This window comes from Tursiops truncatus, chromosome 5, assembly GCF_011762595.2.
Source record: "Tursiops truncatus isolate mTurTru1 chromosome 5, mTurTru1.mat.Y, whole genome shotgun sequence".
In the NCBI taxonomy this organism is placed as follows: domain Eukaryota; kingdom Metazoa; phylum Chordata; class Mammalia; order Artiodactyla; family Delphinidae; genus Tursiops; species Tursiops truncatus.
This window is the reverse complement of record NC_047038.1, coordinates 137,262,559-137,276,591: the sequence shown is the minus strand read 5'-3', so window position 1 is coordinate 137,276,591 and position 14,033 is coordinate 137,262,559. Positions and strand designations below refer to the sequence as shown.

Sequence of the window (14,033 nt, the reverse complement as noted above, 5' to 3'; positions counted from 1 at the left end):
TACATACGAAGTAAATGTAACAGAACGTGAGGAGAAAGAAGAGGAATTTTGTTCGTGGTATATTTTATACAGATAGTTATAGTAAACTTTGTAATTAGCATTCTAGATTGTATCTTTCTTTCTAAATGCAGTCATACTTAAGAGATTGTTTTACAGTTTTGATCTTGTTTCCAGGTAAATGGGACCTTTTTTTATTGTCACATAGAGTTATCAAGATCTGTATGAAAACTGCTTAACTATTACAATCAAGATTCTGGTTACCAGGGACTTCCCTGGTGGTGCAGTGGTTAAGAATCTGCCTGCCAATGCAGGGGACACGGGTTCAAGCCCTGGTCCGGGAAGATCCCATGTGCCATGGAGCAGCTAAGCCCGTGCGCCACAACTCCTGAGCCTGTGCTCTACAGCCTGCGAGCCACAACTACTGAAGCCTGCACGCCTAGAGCCTGGGCTCCGCAACAAGAGAAGCCACCACAATGAGAAGTCCGTGCACCACAACAAAGAGTAGCCCCCGCTCGTCGCAACTAGAGAAAGCCTGTGCACAGCAGCAAAGACCCAATGCAGCCAAAAATAAATAAACAAATAAACAAATTTATATATTAAAAAATCTGGTTACCACAGTGGACAAAGTAATGTAAGCAGATTGTGTTACACAATTTTTTATCTAAAGGTTATTTCTACCTGGGTGCATTTCTTGTTACATAAGGGACAAGAAAACCAGGGGAAAGTCTACAAAATTCTTGCCCTAAATAATTATACCTAGAAAATATTTCTGTCATTTCAACTGAAAATATCTTACTTTGTATGTATGGCTGTTTTGCAGAAAACTACTTTCAATTAACTGGTTTTAAAATTAAAATATTCGGGCTTCCCTGGTGGTGCAGTGGTTGAGAGTCCGCCTGCTGATGCAGGGTTCGTGCCCCGGTCCAGGAGGATCCCACATGCCGCAGAGCGGCTGGGCCCGTGAGCCATGGCCGCTGAGCCTGCGTGTCCGGAGCCTGTGCTCCGCAACGGGAGAGACCACAGCAGTGAGAGGCCCGTGTACAGAAAAAAAAAAAAGAAAAAAAAATTAAAATATTCATGTAAAGAGAAAGACATGTAAATATTTTAGCTGTGGATTACATTGTAGAAGCATAATTTGTCGTAGAGACCATCCTCTTCCACCAAAACAGTCTGAGGAAACAGGTGTAGAACAGATTACACTCCATTTAAAACATTGCTTGCTTTACTGTTTTTAAATAGGCTTATGTGAAACTGTGCCCGCTGGGAAAAACATGAAATCAGAATGAATCATACACCCAAAGGTCATTGATCTAAAAATACAGGTCCTGTGAAAGGGGTAAACATGTTCAACTTAGTGGAAGTCATCAAGTGAGAAGACTTTAGAATCCTTCCAAACCGTTTAAGCCTCCGAGGTTGTTAATGAATTTATCAGGAACAGAGAAGGCAGCCACTGCCTGGCGCCCTGTGTGTCGGCGAGGGGGGACAGAGCAGATGCAAAGTGACCCTGCCAAGGAGGGACCGAGATCAAGGGGCTCCGCTCCGCACGGCAGGGAGGGAGAAGCATCTGTGCGAACACCCGGAGAGCTGAGCCTCGGTCCCCAGGCTTCTTGGGGAAGGCAGACCTGACAGGTCCGCAGGAAGCGCTGTGGATGGTGGCGCTGGGCGGCTGCACTTCCGCAGCAGAAAACTAACTGGTGGAAGCAGGCCAGCGCTGTTGTCATCAGGGCAGCGAACAGAGCCCCCAAAGTGAGGAGAGTCCGACGTCCCTCCTGTAGATGCTGGTACAGTTGTTCTGGACAGAGAGGATACTGCTAAAGGAGCAGGGAGGGTCCTGCTGGTGCGGAAAGAGGTGGCAGGAGTTGCTAGTTGGTCTTTTTTTTTAATTGTATTTTTGTAACCGAGCCGCCTACCAACAGACGACGTTCTCTGATAAGTATGAGAGAGAATATTAGGTATGATTTCAGAGCTGTCATAGCTTGATGTAAACAGTTGCCTGGCCTCACAGAAAGCTAACGAGGTAGATCTCTCTTTTACAGATGCTTCGGTAACAGAAAACTGTCTTTGGATGATACTGCTTTGGTGAATAAGTGTACACAAATAAGGTGGGTTTACCAACGGTGGGGCAGTGAGATCTGTTTACTCTGGGTGCAGGCTGTTTAGGGACATGTCGTTAGAGAGTGAAAAATAATAATAAAATCAATAAAATTCGGGGTGACGTTTATTATCACTGTGCTGGTGATTGGTAACATCATCGGTAATAATACTCTGCCCCGTCAGAAAGAGCCCTGCCGTCCACTGACTTCCTCGTGCTCCAGTACTTCCTCAGTATCCGCAGGGCACCGGTTCTAGGACACCCGCAGGTACCAGAATATAAGTCCTTTACATAAAATGACACCCCGGTATCCGCGGTTCCACATCCGCGGATTCAACACATGAAGGACCGCGGATATGGAGGGCCGACTGTACGTATGTGTCTGTCCTGTACAGAAAAATCTGCAGACACACACACTCACGTACAAAGGACCACATGGAGATCTAACTTTATTGAGAAGTTTATTCACATGTAAATTGGCAAAATGACCTTCTCAAGTTCAAATAGAACCCGGTCCAGGGCTCAACACTAGTCTGCCACAAAATCCTCATTGAAAGGATAACAAAAATATATATATATATTTTTTAATTTAATTTATTTTTTTTTGTAATAGAATCTCTCCATAGGGTTGATCCCTTAAGTCTGTGAGGTAAATCTCCAATTAGTAGATGAGAATATCACAGATTTTGGTTAATAATTTTCCAAATGTCATACAGTTAGTAAACTGTAAGGTAGGAAATTTAATTCAGGTCTTCTGAATCTAATACTTTACTATGATTATAATAAAATATTATTTTAGTGAAGTGTTTTCATAAATTCAGTAATTTTGTAATTAAAACTTTCTTTCTTAATATAAGTAGATATTTAAAATTCAACTCATTTTCTTTGACATATAGAATCAAAGGAAAAAACTAATTTTATTTAGATTCTAATCAAAGTTTTCTTTGCTCTAAGACATATGAAGTCTATGAAATTGCAGATGCCGCAAAATAATTTTTTATTTATGAAGACATAAATATAAAATACAATCACAAGTGTATATATATCCTCACATCTGTGGTTGTGTGTGTGTGCATATGTTTCCGCTCCCTACTACACACTTAATCAGTCAATAGCACAGGGGCTCTGAGCTGTTAATATTTAGATCTTGTAATGAGTAGAACTCAAGAAATGCACTTTCACAGAGACTACCAGAGGATAATTTCTGAAACACCTAACTGACAAATACAAATCTCTAAAATATTCAGTAATAGCGAATTTGTCTTCAATAGAGAATTCTTTTTAAAAAAATCTATTTTATTATTATTTTATTTATTTTTATTTTTGGCTGTGTTGGGTCTTCATTGCTGCGTGCAGACTTTCTCTAGTTTCGGTGAGCAGGGGCTACTCTTCGTTGTGGTGCAGGGCTTCTCACTGTGGTGGCTTCTCTTGTTGCAGCACTCGGGCTTCAGTAGCTGTGGCTCACAGGCTCTAGAGCACAGGCTCAGTAGTTGTGGTGCACGGGCTTACTTGCTCCGCGGCATGTGGCATCTTCCCGGACCAGGGCTCGAACCCATGTCCCCTGCATTGGCAGGTGGATTCTTAAGCACTGTGCCACCAGGGAAGCCCAATAGTGAATTCTTTTTTTCTAAAAAAATGAGTCTAATTTAATTAGTTTTAGAATAAGCATAGAGATAATTTTGGATGTATTAAAAGAAGCATTACATAATCACTGCAGTGAAGAGCTCCATCAGTGTACACAGTCAATGGGGAAAATGGACGAGTAAACCTACATCTACTTATCCTTTTGTTCAGTGCTCTGTTCAAGGGGCTTTGGCAACATGGGAGAAGGTCATCCACATCCAATCAGGTGTCATGGAAAGTGGTCTGATCTGGGTTATGAAGATGAGAGTTTCCTTACTAAAGGGGGGAAGGGGGAGTAAGAAAGCTGGCGACGGAGACAGAGGAGACTGTCGTGGATGTCATGAAGGTGTCGTGGAGCATGGTAAGCCCGGGGAAGCAAGTTGGTCATGGCCGTATCACAGGTTGATCAATGTAGAGGAGCTGGCACTGGGTGATGTGGAAAGTAGACAGGTCCAGAGTGTTAAGAAAAGGAATTTGAATTTATTTTCTATCTGTGGGGAAGAAAGGCAAAATCTGATAATTCTCCTCCAAAATCCTCCTTTCTGGGTCATCGCCTCTCTCAGGACAGGGTGTCACCACATGAGTGAATTCCAGTGAATGGAAAGAGCAGAGGCAGGTGTCCCTCCTGTGGGTGTGTCCATTCTCTTTCCTCCGCTGGCCCCCTGGGATGGTGATGCTCTGAGCATTGTTGGATGCCAGGTGTTGAAAGTTCCAGAACCTCTATCAGCCTGATTGCTGCCACTAACACTTGACCTAGACTATTGCATTACCGATGTGCAGTTATTACGACCAGGCCTAGTTATTAAAGACGTTTGGACAACCCTAACTAAATTGGGAATACACTGGAATATTTCAATCTGGGTTGTGTTATAATCAGAGTGTATTTTGGAATTATATCTTTAGCAGCAATGATAAGGATGGGAGGGAATCACTTAGGAGGCGACTGTGATGGATTTCGTGAGGACCTGGACTCAGAAAGACAGAGGGTTTTACCTGATGGACAGAAATTTTCCCACCTTAGCCCCTTCCTCCTCCCTCCTTCCTTCCTTCCCTCCTTCCCTCCCTCCCGTCCTTCACTTCTTTTTAAATCTGAGAGATACGGTGATATATATCTGCCAAATAAAAAGGCAATGGCAATTAATATAAATGGAAAACTTGCAAACCCAAGATCTTTAGCAGGTGAATCTGTAAGAGCTGGTGATTGACTGGATGTGGTAGATGAATGACACAAAGAAATCTAGAGTGACCCACAAGTATGGCTTGTGTAAGTGATTAGATACTGTGTAGGAAATTTAGAGAAGGACCGTGATTGAGATGCGCAGTGAGAAACTCAAGTATTGAGCACATCGACCTTGATTTGGCTCTAAACCAATGAAGAACTGAGGAAGACATGTCTAAAAGGCAAGTCGATTTGGAGTTTAAGCAAGAGGTCTGGGCTGTTGATAACTTTGCGCTGTCATTTGCGTGTGAAGCAATGAAACGTGGCTGAGGGAATGGCACAGGCCCTCCAACTGGTGATAGGAAATACTGATTTAAAGATGGACAGAAGGAAAACAAATGACCTCAGAGAGCGAAAGGAGTGGCCAGAAGGATGGGGGAAAGAGCAACATAGCAGGGGATGAATCACCAAAACTAAAGAAAAGGAGAATTCACGGTCCAAAATTCCACAAAGAAATTCAGATAAGGACTAAAAATAGTTCATTAGATAATACATCTCAAAGGTTGACCTTACAAAGAGCAGTTGGCACGCAGGGGTGGTGACAGAGTCCCAGTGGACTAAGCCGCGGCGGTCAGAGGGCTCAACAGCACAGACAGGGACCTCAAACAGCAGATGATTGGATCACAGCCGCAGAGGGATGTTGAGTCAAGGCAGAGTTGAGAAGTTTTCTTTTGAATTGAGAACCCTTTACCATCTTGACACTGTGAAAGATAAGAACAGTTCTGCAGGTCTGGAGGGGGAGGTGCTATCTGATGGGTTAAGTCTCTAAAGCCAGGGAGGAGAAGGGTGTGTAGGTTTCCCTTGGGCAGGAAGTGATGCCTCTTCCTCACTGAGAGCAAGGAAAGTAAGAGCTGAAGTTTTCACAGATTACGTAGCAAGACATTCAGGAGAGACCTCCTTTGAAGGTTTCTCTTTCTGCGATAAAGAAAAAGAAACGAGTGAAGGGAAAATGAAATGATATAGAGAATGAAACCATAAATGAGGGAGAAGGTGATGGGATGGTAGATTTGGACATTTGTGGGAAAGCACACTGACCAGGGCATGAAGGGATTTGCTGGGTTGCACTGAGCACCCGGATGGGGCTGGATACCACATCTTTGCAGGGCCACCTATGTCCACTTGTGTGATTTTCTCCAGCCCGGCAGGATAGTTGGGGACACACTACCAGAACACCCAGGTGATGGTTTCAATCCCAGCTGAGGCTTGCAGGGCTTTTTAGGTGAATGAACAGGGCAGCAAAAGAGGTAAGTAATGGTGAGTGGAATCTCCGCTAAAATGTCCTGTATGAATGTGGTTCATAATGTCAGCCAATAAATTGCTTTAGATTGTGTTATGCACAGTGTGGACAAAATGAGTTGGCACACAGGGTGGAAATGCAGTACCAGAGGGACAAAAATAAAAGCCCGCTTTAATGACTGATTTTTAGTCCATAAAACTTTATTTGAGATGTTAAGGGATAGCCAATGTATTTTACTGCAGTCTTTAAGTGAGCAATGCCCTAAACTAACATTCATATTTCTAACAGCTCTTCCAAAAGATGACAGCTAATTCCATCCTGATATGCTGGTTCGCCTTTCTATAAAAACAGCCTAAGTTCTTGAACTTGAAATGGTGATAACATATTTTTGCTTTTCACATGTCATGGGTTTTATTTAGCTCCATCTTGCTCTCAGGAGAGGACGGAGTACCAGAGGGAATACATATCTTTTTGAAAATTTTTCTCTTGGCTTTCTTAGCTAACCTACTGCTCGTGATGCAAAATCATTCTATCTGATATAAAATCATCTGCATGCAAAATTTCATAATCAGAAAGAGCATAGTGCTAAATTTAAACTGGGAAAGGACTTTACCATGGGAGAGAGATTCTGTTTTGTGCTCTTAGCAATAATGGAGAGTGACACGTCTTTGCCAGTATCTGGCTTTTCCATGTTGCTTCTGTTGCCAATAGCCACACTGCTCTACGGTGAGCTTAATGGACGGTGACACATATTGCTGCTTATGTTAACATGAATTCTTTTGACTCCCCCCCCCTCCATGAGTACGGGATGGGATGCAGATGTTTCTTGTAGATTTAACTGTGTGCCAAACCAAATATCACTTACGTTCTTACTGATTTATGTGAGACTCTGTTCACTTGTGTGGTGTAGCTGATTAGTGCTTTGCACGTTTATAAAAGTCTTTGTGGACATACATGTGTGTATATGTAGGTCGGTTTATATGCTTTGGGGCTAAAGTCCTAACATTAATTACTGCAGCTGATAAAAATAACTGAGCAGTTATTGAGCACTACTGGGCCAGTTGCAGTAGTTAAGTCAGCCGCATATGATAGAAACCCAACGTTTCACCTTTACTGATGTGGAAGCTAGGAATCAGAGGTACGGTCACAAAGCCATACACTGTCGGGTATATTAGGGCCAGAACTGACCCTAAAGTCCAGGTTTTAAACATACACTCAATTATTCTTCTTAAATTATTCTCAAACTAGCTTTTAAGATTGACTGCAGATAATCAAAGCAAAGAAAATGAATCCCACTTCCCAAGCTGTATATACTTGAATTTTGTAATCTGTGATATCAGATAGCAAAGGTTTGTTAACACTTGTCTGCACTAAATTATACCATTAACCTTTCCGTGGGAAAAATAGCTATAAATGTAAGCATAATTTAAAGCTATGTTCTTCTCATTTTTAGATAGATTAATTAATTTAGTTATACGTATCACCTTCATTTGCCTTTTATTTATAAGACACGTGCTCAAAGATTAGGAAATTGTACATGAGAATCAAAAGTCAACAACAGTTGAATTATCTAGTCAATTTAACTGTTATGTTGAAGGCTATTGTGTGGGGTTCTAAGACCTTCAAAAGAAAGCTACTTTCTGAAAGGGAAATAAGAAGAAGAAGTAATACTTAATCCTTCAGATTGATCAGTAGGGAAATGTCCCCCGTAAACTATGATTTATAACTATACTGATGATTAAGATTTGAAAATATAGAAAAATAAGGTGATATGGTTTATAGCCTTCTGATTGGAATGCATGCAGACATCAGTCAGAAACAGTGTTCTGCAAAAAAGGAGAAAAACACGTTTATATGTTTGGTTTCGTTGTTGAATTTCATGATCAAAGCTCTGTGAACAAGATATTATTGTTCCCATTTGAGGTGAGGAAACTGAGATTTGAAGAGATTTTCCTCAAGATCACAGAGCAATAATTTGACTCTAAGGTCATGCTTTTGATCCCGTAGCCATGCCACCTTCCATGGATTATATAAAAAAGAGCATTTGTCAGTAAGGATGTTTTATTGTGTCTTCAGTGCTGTCCATCAAAAGGATTCTAGTTTGCTTGGTAGTTGTACACTTATCACATTAAAAATGCTTGCGTATGGTTTGATGAACTTGATAAAATTGCCTTTTCATAACTTCCCAATCCCATGATGACAAAGTAAGTTTTAGACAGTAATTTCACGATATCGTTTCCTATTAGGTGAAGGATGCATGAACAATTTACAAGAGTGAGAATTGGAATTGGCTTTATATAACAATGTTTTATGAAATGTCTCCGTTTTCCTTTGCCTCATCGCTCCTATGTTAGGTGACAATATGTCTCTTTACCTGCAGAGCTAAGCACCACCTTCTGAACCACTGTGACCATCAAGGGACCACACCCCTGCGAAGGCTGACGTGCAGTTGTCCTTCTACTTTTAATTAACTTCTCTGCTTTTTTAACTCAGTGGGTCACACAAATTAATAATGAAAATAGACTGTCATTCATTTTTGTTGGTCAAAACCAAATCAAAGGTGTGTGAGAAAGAAGGATTATGGAAAATTATGCCTGAAGTCAGAGCACGCATCAAAATGTCTGGACCTACTTCTCTTCAGATCCAGTTATTTGAATCATCAGTTCCTCCAGACCAGAATTTCCCAGGGCAGTGGGAGAAGCTCTTGGTGATAACATACCTAAGCATGTTATTATGGACCCTGAGTATCCTTTAAAAATGGTCATTTAATTTCTTGTTGAAAGCTGACAAATTCCATAGAAAATATTACACACTCTTGTTTATCAAAACGCCTGTCCCTCTGCTAGACAAAATAAGTCTCCAACTTAATTACAGTTCAAGATGACATTGAAAAGGATTTTTCTTAAAGAGGTTGATGATGCATGGTATTGATTTACTTTTCATTCTCCAATTATAAATAAATTATAAACAACTTGCATTTATTTTTCCTGATAGTGGAAGGAAGATAGTAAAGAAAACTAATTGAGTCATACGTGCTGGTCCATTTTGATTTCAATTAAACTAACACAGGGCAGGTTAGCTGGAGAGTAGGGCGAGGTTTCCTAGAATTACCATACCTAAAGTGAACAGGCAGATTCTTATTTTATTTATTTATTTTTTTTGCAGTACGTGGGCCTCTCACTGTTGTGGCCTCTCCCGTTGCGGAGCACAGGCTCCGGACGCGCAGGCTCAGCGGCCATGGCTCACGGGCCCAGCCGCTCCGCGGCACGTGGGATCTTCCCGGACGGGGGCACGAACCCGCGTCCCCTGCATCGGCAGGCGGACTCTCAACCACTGCGCCACCAGGGAAGCCCAGCCAGATTCTTTTTACCCTTATCCTCATTATCCTCCCTCCACCAGGAAAACCAAATTCAGCTGCTTTGCAGGGGACGCAGTGGCGCAGTGTGGTGAATCATCCTGGACTGAGTTTCTTCTCACATCTCTGTGCCTCAGCTTCCTCATCTGTCGGTAGAAATAATACTAGAGGTGTTGTGATTTTTATGTGAATAAATGTTTGTGTTACTTATATGTCGGAACCCTATCCCCCAGTGTGACAGTCTTAGGATATGGGGTGTCTGGCATTGGTCAGGGTTAGGCGGGGTTGCCAGGATGAAGCCCTCGGGAATGCCATCAGTGCGCTTCAGTGCGCTTCTGTTAGGAGAGTCGAGAGAGAGCTGAAGCCCTAGCCCTCTGCCGTGGGAGGGTAGGAGAGGTTGGCAGTCTGCGGTGTGGACGAGGGCCCTCACCACAATCCAACCGCGCTGCGTCAGTCACCGCTGTGTAGAAGGCACACAGTCTGTGCGCTTGGTTAGGGCAGCGACACTGGCTAAGACAAAGGGTTATAACGCGCTTAGAACGGTGCTTGGTCCGCAGGGATTTTGCCCCTGAATGTGGGATTTTAGCAGCTTCTCTTCACTGAGAAAAGGACAGAATTTGCCTTGTGTTTCCATTTGTCTGATCACAGCACTCTCCCGGAATCAGCTGAGATAAGGAATACGGACTTTCCCCGGCGTCCCCTCCTCTGCCACACCCTCCCTCCGCGATCACTTCGCTCTTTCCACGACCGCTTCAAATGTGCCTCCCGGGGCCTTCTCACTACCTATCGCTTATTCCAAGGTGGTACTAGTTTCCGAGCTGCTGTAACAAGTTGCTACCAAGTTGGCGGCTTAAAACAGCAGAAGTCTATCTTCTCACAGTTCTGGAGGCCAGAAGTTCAAACTGAGGTTTCGGCACAGCCACGATCCTTCCAGAAGCTCCAGGGGAGCAGCGTCCCTGGATTCTTGCAGCTCCGGGTGGGTCCTGGCATTCTGTGGATTGCGGCAGCATCACCCCAGTCTTCCAGGCCAGCGTCTTCCAGGCCAGCGTCTGTGTTGGTCTTCACGTTAATTAACCCTCTCTTCTCCTGTCTGTGTAATCTCCCTCTGCTTCTCTCTTATAACACTTGCGACTAGATTGAGGACTCACTCACTTAGCGCAGGATAATCTCCCCAAATCGAGATTGTTAACTTAATCACATCTGCAAAGGCCCTTTTTCCTGGTAAGGCAAGATTGACACATTCCATTGATTAGTATCTGATACCTTTGCTTTTGCGTGGCCATTATTCGGACCCCTACATAGGTGATCTCTTCTTTAAATCCACAAATGTGTTGATATTTTTCTAACGGCACTAATCTCATTTTTTAAAATAATTATGTGTCTAAACTAAACATGTGTAATTGCCTGTTACACTGTGGGTTGGATGAAAGGAAAAAAGTGTGTCCTTTTTTATATCTTTTCTATTTGTCCTCCTTAATAACAAGTCCAGAAACTTGCATATGGCTATAAATTTTTATTTAACTACATTTAATAAGCTTTACAATTATAAATATTCCTTATGGTGACTGATATCGAAAATATAATTTACTCATTTTTGATGTATTCCAAATCTGCTTTTGTTATATTCAAGTGCTAAGCCTTAGGTTTACCGAAACAAGAAGACCAGGTTCTTATATGCAGAGAGCCCACAGCCTAGTTGGAGAGATGGACAAATGAGGAAATAATCGCGGACAAAAGTGGATGCTAAATATGCAGAGAAATCGGAGAGAGGCCCTCCCCTGGGGTCACATATCAACTCAGCGCACAGGCGGGCCTAACATTGCTTCTAATATGCCCTATAGAGGTTACAGCCAGTTCGCATATTTCTGATCACTAAATACTAGAATCTGGACTGACAGACTGAATATTCTTCATCTGAAATGTGTGTGATGTGTAATTAAAATCTAACATTTTAGTGACTGTGATCCTATTCTTTGACATATTATGCAGAATAAAGGCCTCCTCCCTTCTCTTTTCTTCTAAAAACCTAACTCCATTTGGCTGCAAGGTCTTGTTCTTTGCTGAGATGATGAACAAGCATCTTCTATCTTGGTTTACTGACTTATTTATCTGCCTCCACTGTAAAAATAATTGTGTCTTCACCGGAGAGTAGGATTGTCTTACAACGTCTGCTCAGCCTTCTGAACTCACCCTCAAGTGAAAATCCAAGTGGGATGAAAGAGCCTTGATCTCTTTCTTTCTCATCCTGTGGTAATTGGCCCTCTGACGTGGGGAATAACGGTAACTACTCCTCTCGTGATAGGCCTTTTAGAATTTTTTCTCCAAGGGGCCTAAAGGGCATTGACTTTAGTTCAGAGGGATTGCAGAGGTGTGGGAATTGCATTCTGGTTACTACTATATTTTCGTATATGACGATTTTCTCTTCCAATAATTTATTCCCAAATGTATAAACAAGGATAATCTTTTTATTTGTGGCTTTCAACCTTAATAGAATTATTACATCCTGATTTTTACTACATTTTATAATACTTTTGCTCCCTTCACTCAAAAACATCTTCTATTCTGCGTGTCTCTCCCTGGTAAAAAGTTCTCACTTGGGTCTAGATAACAATAAATACAATAAACCCGTTTGTTTTGAACATTTTTGTTAAAGAAAAATTTTCCTTGACACCGTAAAGACAGTAAGGAAGGCTTTATTCAAGAGGGACTCCTGAGCTAGAGATCAGGCTCAGCTCCCGACGAAGGAAACGTGAGGACTTAGGCCAGGGCCAGGTGGGTGTCAGTGGGGGGATGACTAAGAGAAGCGTGAAGGCTGCGGGGCTTCCGGCTAAGCAGCCTGGCGGAAGCTTGCTGAAGGTGGGTCAGAGATCAGATATCCAGGGTGGGGCATGCGGGATCTGATCAGATCTCAAGAGTGGATGATTCTGGCTAAACTGACTTAGCAGGATTCTTGCTAAAATTGGAACTTACGAGGCCGGAGTCCCCGGGAGGCTTTGGGTGAGGACAGGTCTCAGAGGAGCAGAACGAGAGTTCGATCTAGAAGAGAATCTGTCTCTTTTCTGAACATTTAGGAGGGCATTTAAAATATCTGGTAAAATCTTTCATCACCCCATTCTGGAAGGTAACTTATGCTTACAGACACTAGATGTTTTGTGTGCACTGCAGGCAGTAGTTGTTGCTCTTCTTACGTTAAAGATAAGAACACCGAGGCTCAGAGAAGCTAGGTAAGCTGTCCAAGGTCCCATAGCTAGGAAGCGCTGAAATGAACTAGTTTAGGGTCACCTGGGATCACCAATGCATTCTTACAATGGAGGAAGCTGGGAGCTGGAGAAGGTGGCCACCTGGAGCAGGTCAGGGGAGAGGATGCCAAGCCCACCCTCCTACTGGGTGGGAGGGGATGCTGGGGCTGCAGAGACCTGGCTCCACCCTCCCCCCGCCCCCACTTTCCTAACAACAACGCCCGTTGGCCTAACCCATCAGGAAGCCAGGGGACGAGGGAGTTTTCTGATGCAGTCCACACGGGACACAGAGCAGCTTGGAGGAGAGGGGAGATGATCTAGGGGAGCAAACAGGAGTTATCCGGTAGGGGGGCGATGGTTGGGGTTAGGGTAATCTGTGTCGTGGGCTCAATTGTGTCTCCCCCAGTGTTCACAGGTTAAAGTCCTAATATCCGGTAGCTCAGAATGTGGCCATATTTGGAGACAAGACGGGGTCTTTATAGGGGTGAATAAGTTGAAATGTGCTCACCAGGTTGGGCTTAATCTAATATGACCGGTATCCTTAGAAGAAGAGCTTTGGACACAGACAGGAAGAGAGGGAAGATGATGTGTAGATATGAGGGGAAGACAGCCACCTACACGCCAAGAGGAGACGCCTGGAGTAGGTCCTTCCCTCGTGGCCCAAAGAAGGAACCCACCCTGTGATACCTCGATCTCAGACTTCAGACTCCAGAACTGTGAGAAAGTGAAGTTCTGTTGTTTAAACCCCCCAGTCTGTGGTACTTTGTTACATCAGTCCGAGAAAACTAAAATATTTAAGGGTCAGACCATGGAAATTATTGGCTGGGGTGGGTTGGAGGACAAGTAAAGGCCAAGAACTGAAAAGGTTCTTTAAAGGGTTCCAACCATCATATACGTGGATATTGAAATAGCCAAGAATTGGGATGAGTAGGGTCAAAGACGCTGCCAGTGAGCCAGGAGCTAAAACGCAGTAGGACAGACTTATGGGGGGGGGGGGCGACGTGGATGCCCCCGGGGGTGTAGGAGACAGATGACGGCAACAGGGAAATATGGTGATTTTATAGTAGAGGGAGAGAGAATGGTGTGGAAGAGGAGAAGCAGTGGCCCCTGGGACGGCGGGAACAGCCACTGCTGGAAATGACCACGGAGGAGGCATCCATTTATTCACTAACTTAAAGGGCTTTCTGAGCACTTGGTCCTTGCTCGGCACTCCTCTAACTCCAGCAATATATCAGCGAAGGAAAATTATTGTAATAATTCACTTGAGA

The 14,033-nt window shown here is 43.3% G+C and overlaps 1 long non-coding RNA gene across 1 annotated transcript; it reads left to right on the top strand.

Annotated features, from left to right (window-relative positions):
- The first annotated feature begins 1,345 nt into the window (after positions 1-1,345).
- On the top strand, positions 1,346-12,148 carry LOC141278835 (uncharacterized). The gene is made up of 3 exons (XR_012332226.1): positions 1,346-1,952; positions 2,037-2,102; positions 8,552-12,148. It is a non-coding gene; the product is annotated as an uncharacterized lncRNA (long non-coding RNA).
- Positions 12,149-14,033: the final 1,885 nt, after the last annotated feature.